Raw genomic sequence first — 17,289 nt, 5'->3', positions numbered from 1 at the left:
GAACATCAGAGCCTGGATAGCTCAGTCGGTAGAGCATCAGACTTTTAATCTGAGGGTCCAGGGTTCAAGTCCCTGTTCGGGCGTGTATATTTATGGTATCTAATGATCTGCAGCATAAGCTCAGATGCAGAAAAAAAATTTCATCAAGAGACTCTAAAAGCTAAACTTCTCTGTTTATTCTATCAATAATATTAATATTTTTCCGTTTTCAACAAAGAAAATTTTCTTTGGCATATCCTGGTTCAGGCGAGTATCTTTTTAAAAACAGATTGTTCTTTGTAAAATGGAGAACTTTGCAAAGTGGAAAATCACCCATTGAGGCAGGCATCTTTTAATTGTTGTTGCTTCATATACTCATTGTTCATTGAGTATCTGTACAGGCTGGCAAATTCCTATGAAAATTTTAAATGGACTATTGGTTTCATTGTCTTCACTCATTAAAATGATAAAGAAACTATTGAATATGCAGAGGCAAATGTCATTTCATCTGAAATAATCTCCAGAAACAAATGTTTTACAACTGCAAAACTTTATTTAATTCTTCTTTCCTTCAGTATTTAGGTTCGTTTTAGCCTCATCACATGAGCTAGGGAGAATATGTTTTGAGCCAAGAAAAGTCTGTACATTATTTGTCACATTTCAAATATCCACATAATGGACAATCATTTCGCCTCATTTTACATTGGACTCTACTTGATCTCTTTTCAATTGGCAGACATTAACATTTTTAGGCAGTAATTAATTCATCGCCAAGTAGTACAGTTAAAAATTAAATCTGGAAGGCTACATTTCATCAGAGACTCAAATTCATCGTACTGTGAGAGGCACACAGCATTTCAATTAGACTAGTAACAAATCAATTTTCTTCATCTATTAGAATGGAAAGACATTTTTGAAGGGTGATAATATTGATGGCATCTAATGATCTGCACTGTAAACCTAGAGGCATATCATTTGTGTTTTGTCAAGAGGTCCTACAAGTCAAACTTCTCAGTTTATACTTTCAGTAACACAGATCTTTTTCCATTTTTGCGTACTAAAATTTTCCCATTTTTATAGTTTGCAGAACCTTCTAAACTGGCATCACTTTCCTACCAGAGCCTGGATAGCTCAGTCGGTAGAGCATCAGACTTTTAATATGAGGGTCCAGGGATCAAGTGCCTGTTCGGGCGAGATCTTTTTAAACAATACTATTGTGCGTTTAATAAACAGCTTTTCTAAGTAAAATATTACTTTCTGGGATGGCACAATGAGAGCATCAGAGCCTGGATAGCTCAGTCGGTAGAGCATCAGACTTTTAATCTGAGGGTCCAGGGTTCAAGTCCCTGTTCGGGCGAGATCCTTTTAAACAATACTGTTGTGCGTTTAATAAACAGCTTTTCCAAGTAAAATATTACTTTCTGGGATGGCACAATGAGAACATCAGAGCCTGGATAGCTCAGTCGGTAGAGCATCAGACTTTTAATCTGAGGGTCCAGGGTTCAAGTCCCTGTTCGGGCGTGTATATTTATGGTATCTAATGATCTGCAGCATAAGCTCAGATGCAGAAAAAAAATTTCATCAAGAGACTCTAAAAGCTAAACTTCTCTGTTTATTCTATCAATAATATTAATATTTTTCCGTTTTCAACAAAGAAAATTTTCTTTGGCATATCCTGGTTCAGGCGAGTATCTTTTTAAAAACAGATTGTTCTTTGTAAAATGGAGAACTTTGCAAAGTGGAAAATCACCCATTGAGGCAGGCATCTTTTAATTGTTGTTGCTTCATATACTCATTGTTCATTGAGTATCTGTACAGGCTGGCAAATTCCTATGAAAATTTTAAATGGACTATTGGTTTCATTGTCTTCACTCATTAAAATTATAAAGAAACTATTGAATATGCAGAGGCAAATGTCATTTCATCTGAAATAATCTCCAGAAACAAATGTTTTACAACTGCAAAACTTTATTTAATTCTTCTTTCCTTCAGTATTTAGGTTCGTTTTAGCCTCATCACATGAGCTAGGGAGAATATGTTTTGAGCCAAGAAAAGTCTGTACATTATTTGTCACATTTCAAATATCCACAATCATTTCGCCTCATTTTACATTGGACTCTACTTGATCTCTTTTCAATTGGCAGACATTAACATTTTTAGGCAGTAATTAATTCATCGCCAAGTAGTACAGTTAAAAATTAAATCTGGAAGGCTACATTTCATCAGAGACTCAAATTCATCGTACTGTGAGAGGCACACAGCATTTCAATTAGACTAGTAACAAATCAATTTTCTTCATCTATTAGAATGGAAAGACATTTTTGAAGGGTGATAATATTGATGGCATCTAATGATCTGCACTGTAAACCTAGAGGCATATCATTTGTGTTTTGTCAAGAGGTCCTACAAGTCAAACTTCTCAGTTTATACTTTCAGTAACACAGATCTTTTTCCATTTTTGCGTACTAAAATTTTCCTATTTTTATAGTTTGCAGAACCTTCTAAACTGGCATCACTTTCCTACCAGAGCCTGGATAGCTCAGTCGGTAGAGCATCAGACTTTTAATATGAGGGTCCAGGGATCAAGTCCCTGTTCGGGCGAGATCTTTTTAAACAATACTATTGTGCGTTTAATAAACAGCTTTTCTAAGTAAAATATTACTTTCTGGGATGGCACAATGAGAGCATCAGAGCCTGGATAGCTCAGTCGGTAGAGCATCAGACTTTTAATCTGAGGGTCCAGGGTTCAAGTCCCTGTTCGGGCGAGATCCTTTTAAACAATACTGTTGTGCGTTTAATAAACAGCTTTTCCAAGTAAAATATTACTTTCTGGGATGGCACAATGAGAACATCAGAGCCTGGATAGCTCAGTCGGTAGAGCATCAGACTTTTAATCTGAGGGTCCAGGGTTCAAGTCCCTGTTCGGCCGTGTATATTTATGGTATCTAATGATCTGCAGCATAAGCTCAGATGCAGAAAAAAAATTTCATCAAGAGACTCTAAAAGCTAAACTTCTCTGTTTATTCTATCAATAATATTAATATTTTTCCGTTTTCAACAAAGAAAATTTTCTTTGGCATATCCTGGTTCAGGCGAGTATCTTTTTAAAAACAGATTGTTCTTTGTAAAATGGAGAACTTTGCAAAGTGGAAAATCACCCATTGAGGCAGGCATCTTTTAATTGTTGTTGCTTCATATACTCATTGTTCATTGAGTATCTGTACAGGCTGGCAAATTCCTATGAAAATTTTAAATGGACTATTGGTTTCATTGTCTTCACTCATTAAAATGATAAAGAAACTATTGAATATGCAGAGGCAAATGTCATTTCATCTGAAATAATCTCCAGAAACAAATGTTTTACAACTGCAAAACTTTATTTAATTCTTCTTTCCTTCAGTATTTAGGTTCGTTTTAGCCTCATCACATGAGCTAGGGAGAATATGTTTTGAGCCAAGAAAAGTCTGTACATTATTTGTCACATTTCAAATATCCACATAATGGACAATCATTTCGCCTCATTTTACATTGGACTCTACTTGATCTCTTTTCAATTGGCAGACATTAACATTTTTAGGCAGTAATTAATTCATCGCCAAGTAGTACAGTTAAAAATTAAATCTGGAAGGCTACATTTCATCAGAGACTCAAATTCATCGTACTGTGAGAGGCACACAGCATTTCAATTAGACTAGTAACAAATCAATTTTCTTCATCTATTAGAATGGAAAGACATTTTTGAAGGGTGATAATATTGATGGCATCTAATGATCTGCACTGTAAACCTAGAGGCATATCATTTGTGTTTTGTCAAGAGGTCCTACAAGTCAAACTTCTCAGTTTATACTTTCAGTAACACAGATCTTTTTCCATTTTTGCGTACTAAAATTTTCCCATTTTTATAGTTTGCAGAACCTTCTAAACTGGCATCACTTTCCTACCAGAGCCTGGATAGCTCAGTCGGTAGAGCATCAGACTTTTAATATGAGGGTCCAGGGATCAAGTCCCTGTTCGGGCGAGATCTTTTTAAACAATACTATTGTGCGTTTAATAAACAGCTTTTCTAAGTAAAATATTACTTTCTGGGATGGCACAATGAGAGCATCAGAGCCTGGATAGCTCAGTCGGTAGAGCATCAGACTTTTAATCTGAGGGTCCAGGGTTCAAGTCCCTGTTCGGGCGAGATCCTTTTAAACAATACTGTTGTGCGTTTAATAAACAGCTTTTCCAAGTAAAATATTACTTTCTGGGATGGCACAATGAGAACATCAGAGCCTGGATAGCTCAGTCGGTAGAGCATCAGACTTTTAATCTGAGGGTCCAGGGTTCAAGTCCCTGTTCGGGCGTGTATATTTATGGTATCTAATGATCTGCAGCATAAGCTCAGATGCAGAAAAAAAATTTCATCAAGAGACTCTAAAAGCTAAACTTCTCTGTTTATTCTATCAATAATATTAATATTTTTCCGTTTTCAACAAAGAAAATTTTCTTTGGCATATCCTGGTTCAGGCGAGTATCTTTTTAAAAACAGATTGTTCTTTGTAAAATGGAGAACTTTGCAAAGTGGAAAATCATTCATTGAGGCAGGCATCTTTTAATTGTTGTTGCTTCATATACTCATTGTTCATTGAGTATCTGTACAGGCTGGCAAATTCCTATGAAAATTTTTAATGGACTATTGGTTTCATTGTCTTCACTCATTAAAATGATAAAGAAACTATTGAATATGCAGAGGCAAATGTCATTTCATCTGAAATAATCTCCAGAAACAAATGTTTTACAACTGCAAAACTTTATTTAATTCTTCTTTCCTTCAGTATTTAGGTTCGTTTTAGCCTCATCACATGAGCTAGGGAGAATATGTTTTGAGCCAAGAAAAGTCTGTACATTATTTGTCACATTTCAAATATCCACATAATGGACAATCATTTCGCCTCATTTTACATTGGACTCTACTTGATCTCTTTTCAATTGGCAGACATTAACATTTTTAGGCAGTAATTAATTCATCGCCAAGTAGTACAGTTAAAAATTAAATCTGGAAGGCTACATTTCATCAGAGACTCAAATTCATCGTACTGTGAGAGGCACACAGCATTTCAATTAGACTAGTAACAAATCAATTTTATTCATCTATTAGAATGGAAAGACATTTTTGAAGGGTGATAATATTGATGGCATCTAATGATCTGCACTGTAAACCTAGAGGCATATCATTTGTGTTTTGTCAAGAGGTCCTACAAGTCAAACTTCTCAGTTTATACTTTCAGTAACACAGATCTTTTTCCATTTTTGCGTACTAAAATTTTCCCATTTTTATAGTTTGCAGAACCTTCTAAACTGGCATCACTTTCCTACCAGAGCCTGGATAGCTCAGTCGGTAGAGCATCAGACTTTTAATATGAGGGTCCAGGGATCAAGTCCCTGTTCGGGCGATATCTTTTTAAACAATACTATTGTGCGTTTAATAAACAGCTTTTCTAAGTAAAATATTACTTTCTGGGATGGCACAATGAGAACATCAGAGCCTGGATAGCTCAGTCGGTAGAGCATCAGACTTTTAATCTGAGGGTCCAGGGTTCAAGTCCCTGTTCGGGCGTGTATATTTATGGTATCTAATGATCTGCAGCATAAGCTCAGATGCAGAAAAAAAATTTCATCAAGAGACTCTAAAAGCTAAACTTCTCTGTTTATTCTATCAATAATATTAATATTTTTCCGTTTTCAACAAAGAAAATTTTCTTTGGCATATCCTGGTTCAGGCGAGTATCTTTTTAAAAACAGATTGTTCTTTGTAAAATGGAGAACTTTGCAAAGTGGAAAATCACCCATTGAGGCAGGCATCTTTTAATTGTTGTTGCTTCATATACTCATTGTTCATTGAGTATCTGTACAGGCTGGCAAATTCCTATGAAAATTTTAAATGGACTATTGGTTTCATTGTCTTCACTCATTAAAATGATAAAGAAACTATTGAATATGCAGAGGCAAATGTCATTTCATCTGAAATAATCTCCAGAAACAAATGTTTTACAACTGCAAAACTTTATTTAATTCTTCTTTCCTTCAGTATTTAGGTTCGTTTTAGCCTCATCACATGAGCTAGGGAGAATATGTTTTGAGCCAAGAAAAGTCTGTACATTATTTGTCACATTTCAAATATCCACATAATGGACAATCATTTCGCCTCATTTTACATTGGACTCTACTTGATCTCTTTTCAATTGGCAGACATTAACATTTTTAGGCAGTAATTAATTCATCGCCAAGTAGTACAGTTAAAAATTAAATCTGGAAGGCTACATTTCATCAGAGACTCAAATTCATCGTACTGTGAGAGGCACACAGCATTTCAATTAGACTAGTAACAAATCAATTTTCTTCATCTATTAGAATGGAAAGACATTTTTGAAGGGTGATAATATTGATGGCATCTAATGATCTGCACTGTAAACCTAGAGGCATATCATTTGTGTTTTGTCAAGAGGTCCTACAAGTCAAACTTCTCAGTGTATACTTTCAGTAACACAGATCTTTTTCCATTTTTGCGTACTAAAATTTTCCCATTTTTATAGTTTGCAGAACCTTCTAAACTGGCATCACTTTCCTACCAGAGCCTGGATAGCTCAGTCGGTAGAGCATCAGACTTTTAATATGAGGGTCCAGGGATCAAGTCCCTGTTCGGGCGAGATCTTTTTAAACAATACTATTGTGCGTTTAATAAACAGCTTTTCTAAGTAAAATATTACTTTCTGGGATGGCACAATGAGAGCATCAGAGCCTGGATAGCTCAGTCGGTAGAGCATCAGACTTTTAATCTGAGGGTCCAGGGTTCAAGTCCCTGTTCGGGCGAGATCCTTTTAAACAATACTGTTGTGCGTTTAATAAACAGCTTTTCCAAGTAAAATATTACTTTCTGGGATGGCACAATGAGAACATCAGAGCCTGGATAGCTCAGTCGGTAGAGCATCAGACTTTTAATCTGAGGGTCCAGGGTTCAAGTCCCTGTTCGGGCGTGTATATTTATGGTATCTAATGATCTGCAGCATAAGCTCAGATGCAGAAAAAAAATTTCATCAAGAGACTCTAAAAGCTAAACTTCTCTGTTTATTCTATCAATAATATTAATATTTTTCCGTTTTCAACAAAGAAAATTTTCTTTGGCATATCCTGGTTCAGGCGAGTATCTTTTTAAAAACAGATTGTTCTTTGTAAAATGGAGAACTTTGCAAAGTGGAAAATCATTCATTGAGGCAGGCATCTTTTAATTGTTGTTGCTTCATATACTCATTGTTCATTGAGTATCTGTACAGGCTGGCAAATTCCTATGAAAATTTTTAATGGACTATTGGTTTCATTGTCTTCACTCATTAAAATGATAAAGAAACTATTGAATATGCAGAGGCAAATGTCATTTCATCTGAAATAATCTCCAGAAACAAATGTTTTACAACTGCAAAACTTTATTTAATTCTTCTTTCCTTCAGTATTTAGGTTCGTTTTAGCCTCATCACATGAGCTAGGGAGAATATGTTTTGAGCCAAGAAAAGTCTGTACATTATTTGTCACATTTCAAATATCCACATAATGGACAATCATTTCGCCTCATTTTACATTGGACTCTACTTGATCTCTTTTCAATTGGCAGACATTAACATTTTTAGGCAGTAATTAATTCATCGCCAAGTAGTACAGTTAAAAATTAAATCTGGAAGGCTACATTTCATCAGAGACTCAAATTCATCGTACTGTGAGAGGCACACAGCATTTCAATTAGACTAGTAACAAATCAATTTTATTCATCTATTAGAATGGAAAGACATTTTTGAAGGGTGATAATATTGATGGCATCTAATGATCTGCACTGTAAACCTAGAGGCATATCATTTGTGTTTTGTCAAGAGGTCCTACAAGTCAAACTTCTCAGTTTATACTTTCAGTAACACAGATCTTTTTCCATTTTTGCGTACTAAAATTTTCCCATTTTTATAGTTTGCAGAACCTTCTAAACTGGCATCACTTTCCTACCAGAGCCTGGATAGCTCAGTCGGTAGAGCATCAGACTTTTAATATGAGGGTCCAGGGATCAAGTCCCTGTTCGGGCGATATCTTTTTAAACAATACTATTGTGCGTTTAATAAACAGCTTTTCTAAGTAAAATATTACTTTCTGGGATGGCACAATGAGAACATCAGAGCCTGGATAGCTCAGTCGGTAGAGCATCAGACTTTTAATCTGAGGGTCCAGGGTTCAAGTCCCTGTTCGGGCGTGTATATTTATGGTATCTAATGATCTGCAGCATAAGCTCAGATGCAGAAAAAAAATTTCATCAAGAGACTCTAAAAGCTAAACTTCTCTGTTTATTCTATCAATAATATTAATATTTTTCCGTTTTCAACAAAGAAAATTTTCTTTGGCATATCCTGGTTCAGGCGAGTATCTTTTTAAAACAGATTGTTCTTTGTAAAATGGAGAACTTTGCAAAGTGGAAAATCACCCATTGAGGCAGGCATCTTTTAATTGTTGTTGCTTCATATACTCATTGTTCATTGAGTATCTGTACAGGCTGGCAAATTCCTATGAAAATTTTAAATGGACTATTGGTTTCATTGTCTTCACTCATTAAAATGATAAAGAAACTATTGAATATGCAGAGGCAAATGTCATTTCATCTGAAATAATCTCCAGAAACAAATGTTTTACAACTGCAAAACTTTATTTAATTCTTCTTTCCTTCAGTATTTAGGTTCGTTTTAGCCTCATCACATGAGCTAGGGAGAATATGTTTTGAGCCAAGAAAAGTCTGTACATTATTTGTCACATTTCAAATATCCACATAATGGACAATCATTTCGCCTCATTTTACATTGGACTCTACTTGATCTCTTTTCAATTGGCAGACATTAACATTTTTAGGCAGTAATTAATTCATCGCCAAGTAGTACAGTTAAAAATTAAATCTGGAAGGCTACATTTCATCAGAGACTCAAATTCATCGTACTGTGAGAGGCACACAGCATTTCAATTAGACTAGTAACAAATCAATTTTCTTCATCTATTAGAATGGAAAGACATTTTTGAAGGGTGATAATATTGATGGCATCTAATGATCTGCACTGTAAACCTAGAGGCATATCATTTGTGTTTTGTCAAGAGGTCCTACAAGTCAAACTTCTCAGTTTATACTTTCAGTAACACAGATCTTTTTCCATTTTTGCGTACTAAAATTTTCCCATTTTTATAGTTTGCAGAACCTTCTAAACTGGCATCACTTTCCTACCAGAGCCTGGATAGCTCAGTCGGTAGAGCATCAGACTTTTAATATGAGGGTCCAGGGATCAAGTCCCTGTTCGGGCGAGATCTTTTTAAACAATACTATTGTGCGTTTAATAAACAGCTTTTCTAAGTAAAATATTACTTTCTGGGATGGCACAATGAGAGCATCAGAGCCTGGATAGCTCAGTCGGTAGAGCATCAGACTTTTAATCTGAGGGTCCAGGGTTCAAGTCCCTGTTCGGGCGAGATCCTTTTAAACAATACTGTTGTGCGTTTAATAAACAGCTTTTCCAAGTAAAATATTACTTTCTGGGATGGCACAATGAGAACATCAGAGCCTGGATAGCTCAGTCGGTAGAGCATCAGACTTTTAATCTGAGGGTCCAGGGTTCAAGTCCCTGTTCGGGCGAGATCTTTTTAAACAATACTATTGTGCGTTTAATAAACAGCTTTTCTAAGTAAAATATTACTTTCTGGGATGGCACAATGAGAGCATCAGAGCCTGGATAGCTCAGTCGGTAGAGCATCAGACTTTTAATCTGAGGGTCCAGGGTTCAAGTCCCTGTTCGGGCGAGATCCTTTTAAACAATACTGTTGTGCGTTTAATAAACAGCTTTTCCAAGTAAAATATTACTTTCTGGGATGGCACAATGAGAACATCAGAGCCTGGATAGCTCAGTCGGTAGAGCATCAGACTTTTAATCTGAGGGTCCAGGGTTCAAGTCCCTGTTCGGGCGTGTATATTTATGGTATCTAATGATCTGCAGCATAAGCTCAGATGCAGAAAAAAAATTTCATCAAGAGACTCTAAAAGCTAAACTTCTCTGTTTATTCTATCAATAATATTAATATTTTTCCGTTTTCAACAAAGAAAATTTTCTTTGGCATATCCTGGTTCAGGCGAGTATCTTTTTAAAAACAGATTGTTCTTTGTAAAATGGAGAACTTTGCAAAGTGGAAAATCATTCATTGAGGCAGGCATCTTTTAATTGTTGTTGCTTCATATACTCATTGTTCATTGAGTATCTGTACAGGCTGGCAAATTCCTATGAAAATTTTTAATGGACTATTGGTTTCATTGTCTTCACTCATTAAAATGATAAAGAAACTATTGAATATGCAGAGGCAAATGTCATTTCATCTGAAATAATCTCCAGAAACAAATGTTTTACAACTGCAAAACTTTATTTAATTCTTCTTTCCTTCAGTATTTAGGTTCGTTTTAGCCTCATCACATGAGCTAGGGAGAATATGTTTTGAGCCAAGAAAAGTCTGTACATTATTTGTCACATTTCAAATATCCACATAATGGACAATCATTTCGCCTCATTTTACATTGGACTCTACTTGATCTCTTTTCAATTGGCAGACATTAACATTTTTAGGCAGTAATTAATTCATCGCCAAGTAGTACAGTTAAAAATTAAATCTGGAAGGCTACATTTCATCAGAGACTCAAATTCATCGTACTGTGAGAGGCACACAGCATTTCAATTAGACTAGTAACAAATCAATTTTATTCATCTATTAGAATGGAAAGACATTTTTGAAGGGTGATAATATTGATGGCATCTAATGATCTGCACTGTAAACCTAGAGGCATATCATTTGTGTTTTGTCAAGAGGTCCTACAAGTCAAACTTCTCAGTTTATACTTTCAGTAACACAGATCTTTTTCCATTTTTGCGTACTAAAATTTTCCCATTTTTATAGTTTGCAGAACCTTCTAAACTGGCATCACTTTCCTACCAGAGCCTGGATAGCTCAGTCGGTAGAGCATCAGACTTTTAATATGAGGGTCCAGGGATCAAGTCCCTGTTCGGGCGATATCTTTTTAAACAATACTATTGTGCGTTTAATAAACAGCTTTTCTAAGTAAAATATTACTTTCTGGGATGGCACAATGAGAACATCAGAGCCTGGATAGCTCAGTCGGTAGAGCATCAGACTTTTAATCTGAGGGTCCAGGGTTCAAGTCCCTGTTCGGGCGTGTATATTTATGGTATCTAATGATCTGCAGCATAAGCTCAGATGCAGAAAAAAAATTTCATCAAGAGACTCTAAAAGCTAAACTTCTCTGTTTATTCTATCAATAATATTAATATTTTTCCGTTTTCAACAAAGAAAATTTTCTTTGGCATATCCTGGTTCAGGCGAGTATCTTTTTAAAAACAGATTGTTCTTTGTAAAATGGAGAACTTTGCAAAGTGGAAAATCACCCATTGAGGCAGGCATCTTTTAATTGTTGTTGCTTCATATACTCATTGTTCATTGAGTATCTGTACAGGCTGGCAAATTCCTATGAAAATTTTAAATGGACTATTGGTTTCATTGTCTTCACTCATTAAAATGATAAAGAAACTATTGAATATGCAGAGGCAAATGTCATTTCATCTGAAATAATCTCCAGAAACAAATGTTTTACAACTGCAAAACTTTATTTAATTCTTCTTTCCTTCAGTATTTAGGTTCGTTTTAGCCTCATCACATGAGCTAGGGAGAATATGTTTTGAGCCAAGAAAAGTCTGTACATTATTTGTCACATTTCAAATATCCACATAATGGACAATCATTTCGCCTCATTTTACATTGGACTCTACTTGATCTCTTTTCAATTGGCAGACATTAACATTTTTAGGCAGTAATTAATTCATCGCCAAGTAGTACAGTTAAAAATTAAATCTGGAAGGCTACATTTCATCAGAGACTCAAATTCATCGTACTGTGAGAGGCACACAGCATTTCAATTAGACTAGTAACAAATCAATTTTATTCATCTATTAGAATGGAAAGACATTTTTGAAGGGTGATAATATTGATGGCATCTAATGATCTGCACTGTAAACCTAGAGGCATATCATTTGTGTTTTGTCAAGAGGTCCTACAAGTCAAACTTCTCAGTTTATACTTTCAGTAACACAGATCTTTTTCCATTTTTGCGTACTAAAATTTTCCCATTTTTATAGTTTGCAGAACCTTCTAAACTGGCATCACTTTCCTACCAGAGCCTGGATAGCTCAGTCGGTAGAGCATCAGACTTTTAATATGAGGGTCCAGGGATCAAGTCCCTGTTCGGGCGATATCTTTTTAAACAATACTATTGTGCGTTTAATAAACAGCTTTTCTAAGTAAAATATTACTTTCTGGGATGGCACAATGAGAACATCAGAGCCTGGATAGCTCAGTCGGTAGAGCATCAGACTTTTAATCTGAGGGTCCAGGGTTCAAGTCCCTGTTCGGGCGTGTATATTTATGGTATCTAATGATCTGCAGCATAAGCTCAGATGCAGAAAAAAAATTTCATCAAGAGACTCTAAAAGCTAAACTTCTCTGTTTATTCTATCAATAATATTAATATTTTTCCGTTTTCAACAAAGAAAATTTTCTTTGGCATATCCTGGTTCAGGCGAGTATCTTTTTAAAAACAGATTGTTCTTTGTAAAATGGAGAACTTTGCAAAGTGGAAAATCACCCATTGAGGCAGGCATCTTTTAATTGTTGTTGCTTCATATACTCATTGTTCATTGAGTATCTGTACAGGCTGGCAAATTCCTATGAAAATTTTAAATGGACTATTGGTTTCATTGTCTTCACTCATTAAAATGATAAAGAAACTATTGAATATGCAGAGGCAAATGTCATTTCATCTGAAATAATCTCCAGAAACAAATGTTTTACAACTGCAAAACTTTATTTAATTCTTCTTTCCTTCAGTATTTAGGTTCGTTTTAGCCTCATCACATGAGCTAGGGAGAATATGTTTTGAGCCAAGAAAAGTCTGTACATTATTTGTCACATTTCAAATATCCACATAATGGACAATCATTTCGCCTCATTTTACATTGGACTCTACTTGATCTCTTTTCAATTGGCAGACATTAACATTTTTAGGCAGTAATTAATTCATCGCCAAGTAGTACAGTTAAAAATTAAATCTGGAAGGCTACATTTCATCAGAGACTCAAATTCATCGTACTGTGAGAGGCACACAGCATTTCAATTAGACTAGTAACAAATCAATTTTCTTCATCTATTAGAATGGAAAGACATTTTTGAAGGGTGATAATATTGATGGCATCTAATGATCTGCACTGTAAACCTAGAGGCATATCATTTGTGTTTTGTCAAGAGGTCCTACAAGTCAAACTTCTCAGTTTATACTTTCAGTAACACAGATCTTTTTCCATTTTTGCGTACTAAAATTTTCCCATTTTTATAGTTTGCAGAACCTTCTAAACTGGCATCACTTTCCTACCAGAGCCTGGATAGCTCAGTCGGTAGAGCATCAGACTTTTAATATGAGGGTCCAGGGATCAAGTCCCTGTTCGGGCGAGATCTTTTTAAACAATACTATTGTGCGTTTAATAAACAGCTTTTCTAAGTAAAATATTACTTTCTGGGATGGCACAATGAGAGCATCAGAGCCTGGATAGCTCAGTCGGTAGAGCATCAGACTTTTAAACTGAGGGTCCAGGGTTCAAGTCCCTGTTCGGGCGAGATCCTTTTAAACAATACTGTTGTGCGTTTAATAAACAGCTTTTCCAAGTAAAATATTACTTTCTGGGATGGCACAATGAGAACATCAGAGCCTGGATAGCTCAGTTGGTAGAGCATCAGACTTTTAATCTGAGGGTCCAGGGTTCAAGTCCCTGTTCGGGCGTGTATATTTATGGTATCTAATGATCTGCAGCATAAGCTCAGATGCAGAAAAAAAATTTCATCAAGAGACTCTAAAAGCTAAACTTCTCTGTTTATTCTATCAATAATATTAATATTTTTCCGTTTTCAACAAAGAAAATTTTTTTTGGCATATCCTGGTTCAGGCGAGTATCTTTTTAAAAACAGATTGTTCTTTGTAAAATGGAGAACTTTGCAAAGTGGAAAATCACCCATTGAGGCAGGCATCTTTTAATTGTTGTTGCTTCATATACTCATTGTTCATTGAGTATCTGTACAGGCTGGCAAATTCCTATGAAAATTTTAAATGGACTATTGGTTTCATTGTCTTCACTCATTAAAATGATAAAGAAACTATTGAATATGCAGAGGCAAATGTCATTTCATCTGAAATAATCTCCAGAAACAAATGTTTTACAACTGCAAAACTTTATTTAATTCTTCTTTCCTTCAGTATTTAGGTTCGTTTTAGCCTCATCACATGAGCTAGGGAGAATATGTTTTGAGCCAAGAAAAGTCTGTACATTATTTGTCACATTTCAAATATCCACATAATGGACAATCATTTCGCCTCATTTTACATTGGACTCTACTTGATCTCTTTTCAATTGGCAGACATTAACATTTTTAGGCAGTAATTAATTCATCGCCAAGTAGTACAGTTAAAAATTAAATCTGGAAGGCTACATTTCATCAGAGACTCAAATTCATCGTACTGTGAGAGGCACACAGCATTTCAATTAGACTAGTAACAAATCAATTTTCTTCATCTATTAGAATGGAAAGACATTTTTGAAGGGTGATAATATTGATGGCATCTAATGATCTGCACTGTAAACCTAGAGGCATATCATTTGTGTTTTGTCAAGAGGTCCTACAAGTCAAACTTCTCAGTTTATACTTTCAGTAACACAGATCTTTTTCCATTTTTGCGTACTAAAATTTTCCCATTTTTATAGTTTGCAGAACCTTCTAAACTGGCATCACTTTCCTACCAGAGCCTGGATAGCTCAGTCGGTAGAGCATCAGACTTTTAATATGAGGGTCCAGGGATCAAGTCCCTGTTCGGGCGAGATCTTTTTAAACAATGCTATTGTGCGTTTAATAAACAGCTTTTCTAAGTAAAATATTACTTTCTGGGATGGCACAATGAGAGCATCAGAGCCTGGATAGCTCAGTCGGTAGAGCATCAGACTTTTAATCTGAGGGTCCAGGGTTCAAGTCCCTGTTCGGGCGAGATCCTTTTAAACAATACTGTTGTGCGTTTAATAAACAGCTTTTCCAAGTAAAATATTACTTTCTGGGATGGCACAATGAGAACATCAGAGCCTGGATAGCTCAGTCGGTAGAGCATCAGACTTTTAATCTGAGGGTCCAGGGTTCAAGTCCCTGTTCGGGCGTGTATATTTATGGTATCTAATGATCTGCAGCATAAGCTCAGATGCAGAAAAAAAATTTCATCAAGAGACTCTAAAAGCTAAACTTCTCTGTTTATTCTATCAATAATATTAATATTTTTCCGTTTTCAACAAAGAAAATTTTCTTTGGCATATCCTGGTTCAGGCGAGTATCTTTTTAAAAACAGATTGTTCTTTGTAAAATGGAGAACTTTGCAAAGTGGAAAATCACCCATTGAGGCAGGCATCTTTTAATTGTTGTTGCTTCATATACTCATTGTTCATTGAGTATCTGTACAGGCTGGCAAATTCCTATGAAAATTTTAAATGGACTATTGGTTTCATTGTCTTCACTCATTAAAATGATAAAGAAACTATTGAATATGCAGAGGCAAATGTCATTTCATCTGAAATAATCTCCAGAAACAAATGTTTTACAACTGCAAAACTTTATTTAATTCTTCTTTCCTTCAGTATTTAGGTTCGTTTTAGCCTCATCACATGAGCTAGGGAGAATATGTTTTGAGCCAAGAAAAGTCTGTACATTATTTGTCACATTTCAAATATCCACATAATGGACAATCATTTCGCCTCATTTTACATTGGACTCTACTTGATCTCTTTTCAATTGGCAGACATTAACATTTTTAGGCAGTAATTAATTCATCGCCAAGTAGTACAGTTAAAAATTAAATCTGGAAGGCTACATTTCATCAGAGACTCAAATTCATCGTACTGTGAGAGGCACACAGCATTTCAATTAGACTAGTAACAAATCAATTTTCTTCATCTATTAGAATGGAAAGACATTTTTGAAGGGTGATAATATTGATGGCATCTAATGATCTGCACTGTAAACCTAGAGGCATATCATTTGTGTTTTGTCAAGAGGTCCTACAAGTCAAACTTCTCAGTTTATACTTTCAGTAACACAGATCTTTTTCCATTTTTGCGTACTAAAATTTTCCCATTTTTATAGTTTGCAGAACCTTCTAAACTGGCATCACTTTCCTACCAGAGCCTGGATAGCTCAGTCGGTAGAGCATCAGACTTTTAATATGAGGGTCCAGGGATCAAGTCCCTGTTCGGGCGAGATCTTTTTAAACAATACTATTGTGCGTTTAATAAACAGCTTTTCTAAGTAAAATATTACTTTCTGGGATGGCACAATGAGAGCATCAGAGCCTGGATAGCTCAGTCGGTAGAGCATCAGACTTTTAATCTGAGGGTCCAGGGTTCAAGTCCCTGTTCGGGCGAGATCCTTTTAAACAATACTGTTGTGCGTTTAATAAACAGCTTTTCCAAGTAAAATATTACTTTCTGGGATGGCACAATGAGAACAGCAGAGCCTGGATAGCTCAGTCGGTAGAGCATCAGACTTTTAATCTGAGGGTCCAGGGTTCAAGTCCCTGTTCGGGCGTGTATATTTATGGTATCTAATGATCTGCAGCATAAGCTCAGATGCAGAAAAAAAATTTCATCAAGAGACTCTAAAAGCTAAACTTCTCTGTTTATTCTATCAATAATATTAATATTTTTCCGTTTTCAACAAAGAAAATTTTCTTTGGCATATCCTGGTTCAGGCGAGTATCTTTTTAAAAACAGATTGTTCTTTGTAAAATGGAGAACTTTGCAAAGTGGAAAATCACCCATTGAGGCAGGCATCTTTTAATTGTTGTTGCTTCATATACTCATTGTTCATTGAGTATCTGTACAGGCTGGCAAATTCCTATGAAAATTTTAAATGGACTATTGGTTTCATTGTCTTCACTCATTAAAATTATAAAGAAACTATTGAATATGCAGAGGCAAATGTCATTTCATCTGAAATAATCTCCAGAAACAAATGTTTTACAACTGCAAAACTTTATTTAATTCTTCTTTCCTTCAGTATTTAGGTTCGTTTTAGCCTCATCACATGAGCTAGGGAGAATATGTTTTGAGCCAAGAAAAGTCTGTA

The 17,289-nt window shown here is 35.5% G+C and overlaps 21 non-coding genes across 21 annotated transcripts; all 21 read left to right on the top strand.

Annotated features, from left to right (window-relative positions):
* The first annotated feature begins 10 nt into the window (after positions 1-10).
* TRNAK-UUU (transfer RNA lysine (anticodon UUU)) lies at positions 11-83 on the top strand. The gene has a single exon. It is a non-coding gene; the product is annotated as a tRNA-Lys (tRNA).
* A 1,180-nt stretch (positions 84-1,263) lies between these two features.
* TRNAK-UUU (transfer RNA lysine (anticodon UUU)) lies at positions 1,264-1,336 on the top strand. The gene has a single exon. It is a non-coding gene; the product is annotated as a tRNA-Lys (tRNA).
* A 91-nt stretch (positions 1,337-1,427) lies between these two features.
* On the top strand, positions 1,428-1,500 carry TRNAK-UUU (transfer RNA lysine (anticodon UUU)). The gene has a single exon. It is a non-coding gene; the product is annotated as a tRNA-Lys (tRNA).
* Positions 1,501-2,671: 1,171 nt separating this feature from the next.
* TRNAK-UUU (transfer RNA lysine (anticodon UUU)) lies at positions 2,672-2,744 on the top strand. The gene has a single exon. It is a non-coding gene; the product is annotated as a tRNA-Lys (tRNA).
* A 1,344-nt stretch (positions 2,745-4,088) lies between these two features.
* On the top strand, positions 4,089-4,161 carry TRNAK-UUU (transfer RNA lysine (anticodon UUU)). Its single transcript has one exon. It is a non-coding gene; the product is annotated as a tRNA-Lys (tRNA).
* A 91-nt stretch (positions 4,162-4,252) lies between these two features.
* Positions 4,253-4,325, top strand: TRNAK-UUU (transfer RNA lysine (anticodon UUU)). Its single transcript has one exon. It is a non-coding gene; the product is annotated as a tRNA-Lys (tRNA).
* Positions 4,326-5,505: 1,180 nt separating this feature from the next.
* On the top strand, positions 5,506-5,578 carry TRNAK-UUU (transfer RNA lysine (anticodon UUU)). Its single transcript has one exon. It is a non-coding gene; the product is annotated as a tRNA-Lys (tRNA).
* Positions 5,579-6,758: 1,180 nt separating this feature from the next.
* On the top strand, positions 6,759-6,831 carry TRNAK-UUU (transfer RNA lysine (anticodon UUU)). The gene has a single exon. It is a non-coding gene; the product is annotated as a tRNA-Lys (tRNA).
* A 91-nt stretch (positions 6,832-6,922) lies between these two features.
* Positions 6,923-6,995, top strand: TRNAK-UUU (transfer RNA lysine (anticodon UUU)). Its single transcript has one exon. It is a non-coding gene; the product is annotated as a tRNA-Lys (tRNA).
* A 1,180-nt stretch (positions 6,996-8,175) lies between these two features.
* On the top strand, positions 8,176-8,248 carry TRNAK-UUU (transfer RNA lysine (anticodon UUU)). The gene has a single exon. It is a non-coding gene; the product is annotated as a tRNA-Lys (tRNA).
* A 1,179-nt stretch (positions 8,249-9,427) lies between these two features.
* Positions 9,428-9,500, top strand: TRNAK-UUU (transfer RNA lysine (anticodon UUU)). Its single transcript has one exon. It is a non-coding gene; the product is annotated as a tRNA-Lys (tRNA).
* Positions 9,501-9,591: 91 nt separating this feature from the next.
* Positions 9,592-9,664, top strand: TRNAK-UUU (transfer RNA lysine (anticodon UUU)). Its single transcript has one exon. It is a non-coding gene; the product is annotated as a tRNA-Lys (tRNA).
* Positions 9,665-9,755: 91 nt separating this feature from the next.
* TRNAK-UUU (transfer RNA lysine (anticodon UUU)) lies at positions 9,756-9,828 on the top strand. The gene has a single exon. It is a non-coding gene; the product is annotated as a tRNA-Lys (tRNA).
* Positions 9,829-9,919: 91 nt separating this feature from the next.
* TRNAK-UUU (transfer RNA lysine (anticodon UUU)) lies at positions 9,920-9,992 on the top strand. The gene has a single exon. It is a non-coding gene; the product is annotated as a tRNA-Lys (tRNA).
* A 1,180-nt stretch (positions 9,993-11,172) lies between these two features.
* Positions 11,173-11,245, top strand: TRNAK-UUU (transfer RNA lysine (anticodon UUU)). The gene has a single exon. It is a non-coding gene; the product is annotated as a tRNA-Lys (tRNA).
* A 1,180-nt stretch (positions 11,246-12,425) lies between these two features.
* On the top strand, positions 12,426-12,498 carry TRNAK-UUU (transfer RNA lysine (anticodon UUU)). Its single transcript has one exon. It is a non-coding gene; the product is annotated as a tRNA-Lys (tRNA).
* Positions 12,499-13,842: 1,344 nt separating this feature from the next.
* TRNAK-UUU (transfer RNA lysine (anticodon UUU)) lies at positions 13,843-13,915 on the top strand. The gene has a single exon. It is a non-coding gene; the product is annotated as a tRNA-Lys (tRNA).
* Positions 13,916-15,095: 1,180 nt separating this feature from the next.
* TRNAK-UUU (transfer RNA lysine (anticodon UUU)) lies at positions 15,096-15,168 on the top strand. Its single transcript has one exon. It is a non-coding gene; the product is annotated as a tRNA-Lys (tRNA).
* Positions 15,169-15,259: 91 nt separating this feature from the next.
* Positions 15,260-15,332, top strand: TRNAK-UUU (transfer RNA lysine (anticodon UUU)). Its single transcript has one exon. It is a non-coding gene; the product is annotated as a tRNA-Lys (tRNA).
* A 1,180-nt stretch (positions 15,333-16,512) lies between these two features.
* On the top strand, positions 16,513-16,585 carry TRNAK-UUU (transfer RNA lysine (anticodon UUU)). The gene has a single exon. It is a non-coding gene; the product is annotated as a tRNA-Lys (tRNA).
* Positions 16,586-16,676: 91 nt separating this feature from the next.
* TRNAK-UUU (transfer RNA lysine (anticodon UUU)) lies at positions 16,677-16,749 on the top strand. Its single transcript has one exon. It is a non-coding gene; the product is annotated as a tRNA-Lys (tRNA).
* The last annotated feature ends 540 nt before the right edge of the window (positions 16,750-17,289 follow it).

The sequence above is a fragment of the Crinia signifera genome, chromosome 1 (genome assembly GCF_055691185.1).
Source record: "Crinia signifera chromosome 1, ASM5569118v1, whole genome shotgun sequence".
Lineage (NCBI taxonomy): Eukaryota > Metazoa > Chordata > Amphibia > Anura > Myobatrachidae > Crinia > Crinia signifera.
This window is presented reverse-complemented; position numbering and strand designations above follow the sequence as displayed.